The sequence below is a fragment of the Ranitomeya imitator genome, chromosome 4 (genome assembly GCF_032444005.1).
Source record: "Ranitomeya imitator isolate aRanImi1 chromosome 4, aRanImi1.pri, whole genome shotgun sequence".
In the NCBI taxonomy this organism is placed as follows: Eukaryota; Metazoa; Chordata; class Amphibia; order Anura; family Dendrobatidae; genus Ranitomeya; species Ranitomeya imitator.
The window spans coordinates 90,729,789-90,741,049 of NC_091285.1; positions in this window are offsets into that span (position 1 = coordinate 90,729,789).

Sequence of the window (11,261 nt, forward strand, 5' to 3'; positions counted from 1 at the left end):
GTATTATGAGGTCTTGAAATGTTTTTGTACTTATTCTTATGATTTTGCTAACATGCAAATTAGCATGTGATCTAATCTTCTTTTGTATTTGTATGATTTTTCGGTTTTCGGTTAAGATAAAGACCGTTGATAGAATCATTGGTTTTTCCTAATGTTTAGAGACATGCCCTTTTTCCAACATGCACTAATTTTAAATGTTGTTAAATGTACTTCACTTACTCTAAGGAAGCCTACTTAATCATGCTGAGTATGACTCAGCAGTATGAGTTCTTGAAAATCTTTTGATCTTATTCTTATAATTATGAAAACAGACAAAATTTGCATGTGCTTTCATCCCACTGCTGCCAGTATGATATGTGCTTGAAAATTGTTTTGAACTTACTCTTATGATTTTACTAACATACAAACTTACATGTGTTTTAATCTTCTTTTGTATTTGCTTAAGTGTTTTCTTTCTGGTTAAGATAAAAACAGTTGATAGAATTATTGTTTTTTTCCTAATATTTAGAGACATGTCTGTCATGATATGTACTTTTGCCCTGTCCTGTATTTGAATAATATGCCATTTGATGTATGTAACTGTTCTCTGGTTTCTATTAGCTGTAATTTATGTATTTTCTTGTGCTGGGAGTTCACCTGTAACAATATGTCTCCTTCCCCCAATACTTGCAGCCCTAAGCTATAATGTAATTAAGGTTTGTCAACACCACTAGTGAAGAATAGCCATTCTTTCTCACAGCAGGTGGCTAGTCATATGTACATACTAGATAGACTAAGAGGAGCCCACCAGTCTAGAATCTTCAGGTGGACCCAACCATTGAATAGAAGGTGTGACCCCTACCCCCCTTCATGGGCGGATCCCAGGAGCTCAGATAATCCATTCTTATTTTTGAGATCAGATGTGAGTTGATCCTTAAAGGGGAAGGAGTGGGGATTCTTAGCTGAGGCAAGACCCCACGTCCATCTGTGACTGCGGAAGCGTACGGGATGAGACTTGAGCTGAGGACATATCTCGTCGTTCGTGAGATTGTTTTGGGATCCCTTGGACTCATGTGGACTATTGCTTTGTTAGCTGGCACAAGGATTATCTGGAGGTGCCCCCGAATCTGTTCTGTTGGACTCGTGGAAGGACTATTGTTTCGTTTATCGGGTGCGGGATTACTGGAAAGCACCTCCAGATCTGTTTATTTCCTTGGGCTTATTGTGGACTTCTGGTGGACTTGAAGGACATTATGGATATTTGATGTTGTATGCTCCCTGCTTTAATAAATCTCATTGGATCATCCCTCGGCCTGTTGTCCCTTCCTGCTCTGCTGTACACCCCGTCACAAACTGGTTGGCAGCAGTGGGATCAGAGCAGAAGGAATGGAGGACAAAGGCCCATCAACATTGGGAACCAGCACCGCAGAGTACAAGAGCTGGACTGCGATGAACCTACAAACAAAGGCCCATGAAGTAGGAGTCCGTTTTAAAGGACTCTCCAAGGAGCAGCTAATTGAGGCTTTGGAAGGAGTTCGCCTGCAAGATGACACTGAGGAAGGATCCTCACAGCAAATGGAGGAAAGACTGCAGCCGGAGGTAAATGCCCAAAAGAGTCAGTGGGTTGTGTGGAACGAGGAGGAGTTGGCATTTCTGGGAGAAGAGGCCACCATAGACGATAAGAGGAAGGCCATTCACAGAGCTCAGGAGATGGCATTGCTGGAGCAGATCGCTTTGGAAGCAGCTAGAAGCTCCAGACAGACTGTAACCTCAGCACCCACCATGAGGGAACTCCCCAGAGTGTCCCACAAAGACTTTAAGCCCTTTAATGAGGCTGCAGGCGACATTGAGGGCTTCTTCCAGGACTTTGAGCATCAGTGTTGATTAATGGAAGTCCCGGAAAGGGAGCGAGTTCGATATCTTGTGGGGCTCTTAGAGGGTGGAGCTGCTGAAGCCTATAGAGCTATGGACCCTCGGGGGAACTGTGAGTATGCGGCGATTAAACAGACTATTCTAGAACATTATGCTATGTTAAACCTTGTTATCTTATTCTTATAATTATGCTAACATACAAAATTAACATATGCTTTAATCCCACTGCTGCCAGTATTATGCGGTCTTGAAATGTTTTTGTACTTATTCTTATGATTTTGCTAACATGCAAATTAACATGTGATTTAATCTTTTGTATTTGTATAATTTTGTGGTTTTCAGTTAAGATAAGGAATCTTAAAAATCATGCTGCTAAAGGTAGAATGGCCGAGCGGTCTAAGGCGCTGGATTAAGGCTTGCATGCTAACATGCAAATTAACATGTGATTTAATCTTTTGTATTTGTATAATTTTGTGGTTTTCAGTTAAGATAAGGAATCTTAAAAATCATGCTGCTAAAGGTAGAATGGCCGAGCGGTCTAAGGCGCTGGATTAAGGCTCCAGTCTCTTCAGAGGCGTGGGTTCAAATCCCACTGCTGCCAGTAGGTCTTCAGAACCTTTTGATCTAATTCTTATGATTTTGTATTTGCATGAGTGTGTGGATTTCTGTTTAGGAAAAGACAGTTGATAGAATCATTGGTTTTTCCTATTGTTTAGAGACTTAACCATTTTACAACAGACCTGTAGGTTCAAATCCCACTGCTGCCAGTAGTAAGAGTTCCTTAAAACCTTTTTATCTTATTCTATAACTATGCTAACATACAAAATTAGCATATGCTTTAATCCCACTGCTGCCAGTATTATGAGGTCTTGAAATGTTTTTGTACTTATTCTTATGATTTTGCTAACATGCAAATTAGCATGTGATCTAATCTTCTTTTGTATTTGTATGATTTTTCGGTTTTCAGTTAAGATAAAGACCGTTGATAGAATCATTGGTTTTTCCTAATGTTTAGAGACATGCCCTTTTTCCAACATGCACTAATTTTAAATGTTGTCAAATGTACTTCACTTACTCTAAGGAAGCCTACTTAATCATGCTGAGTATGACTCAGCAGTATGAGTTCTTGAAAATCTTTTGATCTTATTCTTATAATTATGAAAACAGACAAAATTTGCATGTGCTTTCATCCCACTGCTGCCAGTATGATATGTGCTTGAAAATTGTTTTGAACTTACTCTTATGATTTTACTAACATACAAACTTACATGTGTTTTAATCTTCTTTTGTATTTGCTTAAGTGTTTTCTTTCTGGTTAAGATAAAAACAGTTGATAGAATTATTGTTTTTTTCCTAATATTTAGAGACATGTCTGTCATGATATGTACTTTTGCCCTGTCCTGTATTTGAATAATATGCCATTTGATGTATGTAACTGTTCTCTGGTTTCTATTAGCTGTAATTTATGTATTTTCTTGTGCTGGGAGTTCCCCTGTAACAATATGTCTCCTTCCCCCAATACTTGCAGCCCTAAGCTATAATGTAATTAAGGTTTGTCAACACCACTAGTGAAGAATAGCCATTCTTTCTCACAGCGGGTGGCTAGTCATATGTACATACTAGATAGACTTAGAGGAGCCCACCAGTCTAGAATCTTCAGGTGGACCCAACCATTGAATAGAAGGTGTGACCCCTACCCCCCTTCAAGGGCGGATTCCAGGAGCTCAGACAATCCATTCTTATTTTTGAGATCAGATGTGAGTTGATCCTTAAAGGGGAAGGAGTGGGGATTCTTAGCTGAGGCAAGACCCCACGTCCATCTGTGACTGCGAAAGCGAACGGGATGAGACTTGAGCTGAGGACATATCTCGTCGTTCGTGAGATTGTTTTGGGATCCCTTGGACTCATGTGGACTATTGCTTTGTTAGCTGGCACAAGGATTATCGGGAGGTGCCCCCGAATCTGTTCTGTTGGACTCGTGGAAGGACTATTGTTTCGTTTATCGGGTGCGGGATTACTGGAAAGCACCTCCAGATCTGTTTATTTCCTTGGGCTTATTGTGGACTTCTGGTGGACTTGAAGGACATTATGGATATTTGATGTTGTATGCTCCCTGCTTTAATAAATCTCATTGGATCATCCCTCGGCCTGTTGTCCCTTCCTGCTCTGCTGTACACCCCGTCACAAACTGGTTGGCAGCAGTGGGATCAGAGCAGAAGGAATGGAGGACAAAGGCCCATCAACATTGGGAACCAGCACCGCAGAGTACAAGAGCTGGACTGCGATGAACCTACAAACAAAGGCCCATGAAGTAGGAGTCCGTTTTAAAGGACTCTCCAAGGAGCAGCTAATTGAGGCTTTGGAAGGAGTTCGCCTGCAAGATGACACTGAGGAAGGATCCTCACAGCAAATGGAGGAAAGACTGCAGCCGGAGGTAAATACCCAAAAGAGTCAGTGGGTTGTGTGGAACGAGGAGGAGTTGGCATTTCTGGGAGAAGAGGCCACCATAGACGATAAGAGGAAGGCCATTCACAGAGCTCAGGAGATGGCATTGCTGGAGCAGATCGCTTTGGAAGCAGCTAGAAGCTCCAGACAGACTGTAACCTCAGCACCCACCATGAGGGAACTCCCCAGAGTGTCCCACAAAGACTTTAAGCCCTTTAATGAGGCTGCAGGCGACATTGAGGGCTTCTTCCAGGACTTTGAGCATCAGTGTTGATTAATGGAAGTCCCGGAAAGGGAGCGAGTTCGACATCTTGTGGGGCTCTTAGAGGGTGGAGCTCCTGAAGCCTATAGAGCTATGGACCCTCGGGGGAACTGTGAGTATGCGGCGATTAAACAGACTATTCTAGAACATTATGCTATGTTAAACCTTGTTATCTTATTCTTATAATTATGCTAACATACAAAATTAACATATGCTTTAATCCCACTGCTGCCAGTATTATGCGGTCTTGAAATGTTTTTGTACTTATTCTTATGATTTTGCTAACATGCAAATTAACATGTGATTTAATCTTTTGTATTTGTATAATTTTGTGGTTTTCAGTTAAGATAAGGAATCTTAAAAATCATGCTGCTAAAGGTAGAATGGCCGAGCGGTCTAAGGCGCTGGATTAAGGCTCCAGTCTCTTCAGAGGCGTGGGTTCAAATCCCACTGCTGCCAGTAGGTCTTCAGAACCTTTTGATCTAATTCTTATGATTTTGTATTTGCATGAGTGTGTGGATTTCTGTTTAGGAAAAGACAGTTGATAGAATCATTGGTTTTTCCTATTGTTTAGAGACTTAACCATTTTACAACAGACCTGTAGGTTCAAATCCCACTGCTGCCAGTAGTAAGAGTTCCTTAAAACCTTTTTATCTTATTCTATAACTATGCTAACATACAAAATTAGCATATGCTTTAATCCCACTGCTGCCAGTATTATGAGGTCTTGAAATGTTTTTGTACTTATTCTTATGATTTTGCTAACATGCAAATTAGCATGTGATCTAATCTTCTTTTGTATTTGTATGATTTTTCGGTTTTCAGTTAAGATAAAGACCGTTGATAGAATCATTGGTTTTTCCTAATGTTTAGAGACATGCCCTTTTTCCAACATGCACTAATTTTAAATGTTGTCAAATGTACTTCACTTACTCTAAGGAAGCCTACTTAATCATGCTGAGTATGACTCAGCAGTATGAGTTCTTGAAAATCTTTTGATCTTATTCTTATAATTATGAAAACAGACAAAATTTGCATGTGCTTTCATCCCACTGCTGCCAGTATGATATGTGCTTGAAAATTGTTTTGAACTTACTCTTATGATTTTACTAACATACAAACTTACATGTGTTTTAATCTTCTTTTGTATTTGCTTAAGTGTTTTCTTTCTGGTTAAGATAAAAACAGTTGATAGAATTATTGTTTTTTTCCTAATATTTAGAGACATGTCTGTCATGATATGTACTTTTGCCCTGTCCTGTATTTGAATAATATGCCATTTGATGTATGTAACTGTTCTCTGGTTTCTATTAGCTGTAATTTATGTATTTTCTTGTGCTGGGAGTTCCCCTGTAACAATATGTCTCCTTCCCCCAATACTTGCAGCCCTAAGCTATAATGTAATTAAGGTTTGTCAACACCACTAGTGAAGAATAGCCATTCTTTCTCACAGCGGGTGGCTAGTCATATGTACATACTAGATAGACTTAGAGGAGCCGACCAGTCTAGAATCTTCAGGTGGACCCAACCATTGAATAGAAGGTGTGACCCCTACCCCCCTTCAAGGGCGGATTCCAGGAGCTCAGACAATCCATTCTTATTTTTGAGATCAGATGTGAGTTGATCCTTAAAGGGGAAGGAGTGGGGATTCTTAGCTGAGGCAAGACCCCACGTCCATCTGTGACTGCGAAAGCGAACGGGATGAGACTTGAGCTGAGGACATATCTCGTCGTTCGTGAGATTGTTTTGGGATCCCTTGGACTCATGTGGACTATTGCTTTGTTAGCTGGCACAAGGATTATCGGGAGGTGCCCCCGAATCTGTTCTGTTGGACTCGTGGAAGGACTATTGTTTCGTTTATCGGGTGCGGGATTACTGGAAAGCACCTCCAGATCTGTTTATTTCCTTGGGCTTATTGTGGACTTCTGGTGGACTTGAAGGACATTATGGATATTTGATGTTGTATGCTCCCTGCTTTAATAAATCTCATTGGATCATCCCTCGGCCTGTTGTCCCTTCCTGCTCTGCTGTACACCCCGTCACAAACTGGTTGGCAGCAGTGGGATCAGAGCAGAAGGAATGGAGGACAAAGGCCCATCAACATTGGGAACCAGCACCGCAGAGTACAAGAGCTGGACTGCGATGAACCTACAAACAAAGGCCCATGAAGTAGGAGTCCGTTTTAAAGGACTCTCCAAGGAGCAGCTAATTGAGGCTTTGGAAGGAGTTCGCCTGCAAGATGACACTGAGGAAGGATCCTCACAGCAAATGGAGGAAAGACTGCAGCCGGAGGTAAATACCCAAAAGAGTCAGTGGGTTGTGTGGAACGAGGAGGAGTTGGCATTTCTGGGAGAAGAGGCCACCATAGACGATAAGAGGAAGGCCATTCACAGAGCTCAGGAGATGGCATTGCTGGAGCAGATCGCTTTGGAAGCAGCTAGAAGCTCCAGACAGACTGTAACCTCAGCACCCACCATGAGGGAACTCCCCAGAGTGTCCCACAAAGACTTTAAGCCCTTTAATGAGGCTGCAGGCGACATTGAGGGCTTCTTCCAGGACTTTGAGCATCAGTGTTGATTAATGGAAGTCCCGGAAAGGGAGCGAGTTCGACATCTTGTGGGGCTCTTAGAGGGTGGAGCTCCTGAAGCCTATAGAGCTATGGACCCTCGGGGGAACTGTGAGTATGCGGCGATTAAACAGACTATTCTAGAACATTATGCTATGTTAAACCTTGTTATCTTATTCTTATAATTATGCTAACATACAAAATTAACATATGCTTTAATCCCACTGCTGCCAGTATTATGCGGTCTTGAAATGTTTTTGTACTTATTCTTATGATTTTGCTAACATGCAAATTAACATGTGATTTAATCTTTTGTATTTGTATAATTTTGTGGTTTTCAGTTAAGATAAGGAATCTTAAAAATCATGCTGCTAAAGGTAGAATGGCCGAGCGGTCTAAGGCGCTGGATTAAGGCTCCAGTCTCTTCAGAGGCGTGGGTTCAAATCCCACTGCTGCCAGTAGGTCATCAGAACCTTTTGATCTAATTCTTATGATTTTGTATTTGCATGAGTGTGTGGATTTCTGTTTAGGAAAAGACAGTTGATAGAATCATTGGTTTTTCCTATTGTTTAGAGACTTAACCATTTTACAACAGACCTGTAGGTTCAAATCCCACTGCTGCCAGTAGTAAGAGTTCCTTAAAACCTTTTTATCTTATTCTATAACTATGCTAACATACAAAATTAGCATATGCTTTAATCCCACTGCTGCCAGTATTATGAGGTCTTGAAATGTTTTTGTACTTATTCTTATGATTTTGCTAACATGCAAATTAGCATGTGATCTAATCTTCTTTTGTATTTGTATGATTTTTCGGTTTTCAGTTAAGATAAAGACCGTTGATAGAATCATTGGTTTTTCCTAATGTTTAGAGACATGCCCTTTTTCCAACATGCACTAATTTTAAATGTTGTCAAATGTACTTCACTTACTCTAAGGAAGCCTACTTAATCATGCTGAGTATGACTCAGCAGTATGAGTTCTTGAAAATCTTTTGATCTTATTCTTATAATTATGAAAACAGACAAAATTTGCATGTGCTTTCATCCCACTGCTGCCAGTATGATATGTGCTTGAAAATTGTTTTGAACTTACTCTTATGATTTTACTAACATACAAACTTACATGTGTTTTAATCTTCTTTTGTATTTGCTTAAGTGTTTTCTTTCTGGTTAAGATAAAAACAGTTGATAGAATTATTGTTTTTTTCCTAATATTTAGAGACATGTCTGTCATGATATGTACTTTTGCCCTGTCCTGTATTTGAATAATATGCCATTTGATGTATGTAACTGTTCTCTGGTTTCTATTAGCTGTAATTTATGTATTTTCTTGTGCTGGGAGTTCCCCTGTAACAATATGTCTCCTTCCCCCAATACTTGCAGCCCTAAGCTATAATGTAATTAAGGTTTGTCAACACCACTAGTGAAGAATAGCCATTCTTTCTCACAGCAGGTGGCTAGTCATATGTACATATTAGATAGACTTAGAGGAGCCGACCAGTCTAGAATCTTCAGGTGGACCCAACCATTGAATAGAAGGTGTGACCCCTACCCCCCTTCAAGGGCGGATTCCAGGAGCTCAGACAATCCATTCTTATTTTTGAGATCAGATGTGAGTTGATCCTTAAAGGGGAAGGAGTGGGGATTCTTAGCTGAGGCAAGACCCCACGTCCATCTGTGACTGCGAAAGCGAACGGGATGAGACTTGAGCTGAGGACATATCTCGTCGTTCGTGAGATTGTTTTGGGATCCCTTGGACTCATGTGGACTATTGCTTTGTTAGCTGGCACAAGGATTATCGGGAGGTGCCCCCGAATCTGTTCTGTTGGACTCGTGGAAGGACTATTGTTTCGTTTATCGGGTGCGGGATTACTGGAAAGCACCTCCAGATCTGTGTATTTACTTGGGCTTATTGTGGACTTCTGGTGGACTTGAAGGACATTATGGATATTTGATGTTGTATGCTCCCTGCTTTAATAAATCTCATTGGATCATCCCTCGGCCTGTTGTCCCTTCCTGCTCTGCTGTACACCCCGTCACAAACTGGTTGGCAGCAGTGGGATCAGAGCAGAAGGAATGGAGGACAAAGGCCCATCAACATTGGGAACCAGCACCGCAGAGTACAAGAACTGGACTGCGATGAACCTACAAACAAAGGCCCATGAAGTAACATAGTAACATAGTAACATAGTAACATAGTAAGGCCGAAAAAAGACATTTGTCCATCCAGTTCAGCCTATATTCCATCATAATAAATCCACAGATCTACGTCCTTCTACAGAACCTAATAATTGTATGATACAATATTGTTCTGCTCCAGGAAGACATCTGTTGTGAGTTCTGTTTTTGGGCTCCCTCTGGTGGTTACTGATGGTACTGGGTGACTTGTCTTTCCTGGGTCTCTGGGTTCCACCTGTTCCATCAGGATATGGGAGTTTCCTATTTAACCTGGCTTTGCTGGCATTTCCTCGCCGGTTATCAATGTATCCAGTGTGTCTTGTTACCTCTGCTCCCTGCTCCTAGAACCTTCTGGTCAAGCTAAGTTTGGATTTTCCTGTTTTGGTGTTTTGCTTTATTTGGTTTTTAGTCCAGCCTGCAGATATGTGTTTCTTGCTGCTGGTTGCTCTAGTGGGCTGAAATTGCTCCTCATGTACCATGAGTTGGCACATGAGTTCAAGTAATTTCAGGATGGTTTTTTGAAGGGTTTTTCGCTGACCGCGCAGTTCACTTTTGTATCCTCTGCTATCTAGCTTTAGCGGGCCTCATTTTGCTGAAACTGTTTTCATACTGCGTATGTGCTTTCCTCTCATTTCACCGTCATTATATGTGGGGGGCTGCTATTTCTGTGGGGGATTTCTCTGGAGGCAAGAGAGGTCTGTGTTTCTTCTAATAGGGGAAGTTAGATCTTTGGCTGGAGCGAGACGTCTAGGATCATCGTAGGCACGTTCCCCGGCTACTTTTATTTGTGTGTTAGGTTCAGGGTCGCGGTCAGCTCAGGTTCCATCGCCCTAGAGCATGTTTGTATCTGTGCTTGTCCTTTAGTGATCCCCTGCCATTGGGATCATGACAGTATAACCGGCCCACAAAGTGTTAATTGTATTGGCTGAAGTAGGAGGATAAGTAGTCTGAGGAAGTTTTTTTTTTTTTTTTTCTTTCTCTTTCCCTCAGAGTTCGCTGCCTAGCCTTATTGCAGCCTGGCTACTTCCTCCTCCTCTTAATCTTTGAATGGCTCTGATCCCAGCTGTTTATTATGGACGTCCAGAGTTTGGCTTCCAGCCTGAATAATCTTGCCACTAAGGTTCAAAATATACAGGATTTTGTTGTACATGCTCCTATGTCTGAACCTAGAATTCCTGTCCCAGAGTTTTTTTCTGGAGATAGATCTCGTTTTCTGAATTTTAGGAACAATTGCAAGTTGTTTCTTTCTTTGAAATCTCGCTCCTCTGGAGACCCTGCTCAGCAAGTCAAGATAATTATATCTTTCCTGCGGGGTGACCCTCAGGATTGGGCATTTGCATTGGCACCAGGGGACCCTGCGTAGCTTAATGCGGATGCGTTTTTTCTGGCATTGGGTTTGCTCTATGAGGAACCTAACCAAGAGATTCAGGCTGAAAAAGCTTTGTTGGCCCTCTCTCAGGGGCAAGATGAAGCAGAAATTTATTGTCAAAAATTTCGGAAGTGGTCGGTGCTTACTCAGTGGAATGAGTGCGCTCTGGCTGCAAAGTTCAGAGATGGCCTTTCTGAGGCCATTAAAGATGTTATGGTGGGGTTCCCTGCGCCTGCTGGTCTGAATGAGTCTATGACTATGGCTGTTCAGATTGATCGGCGTTTACGGGAGCGCAAACCTGTGCATCATTTGGCGGTGTCGTCTGAACCGTCACCTGAGATAATGCAATGTGATAGAATTCAGTCCAGAAGTGAACGGCAAAAGTATAGGCGGAAAAAAGGGTTGTGCTTTTATTGTGGTGATTCAGCTCATGTTATATCAGCATGCTCTAAACGCACAAAAAAGGTTGATAAGTCTGTTGCCATTAATACTTTACAGTCTAAGTTCATTCTGTCTGTGACTCTGATTTGTTCATTATCATCCATTTCCGTCGATGCCTATGTGGATTCAGGCGCTGCCCTGAGTCAT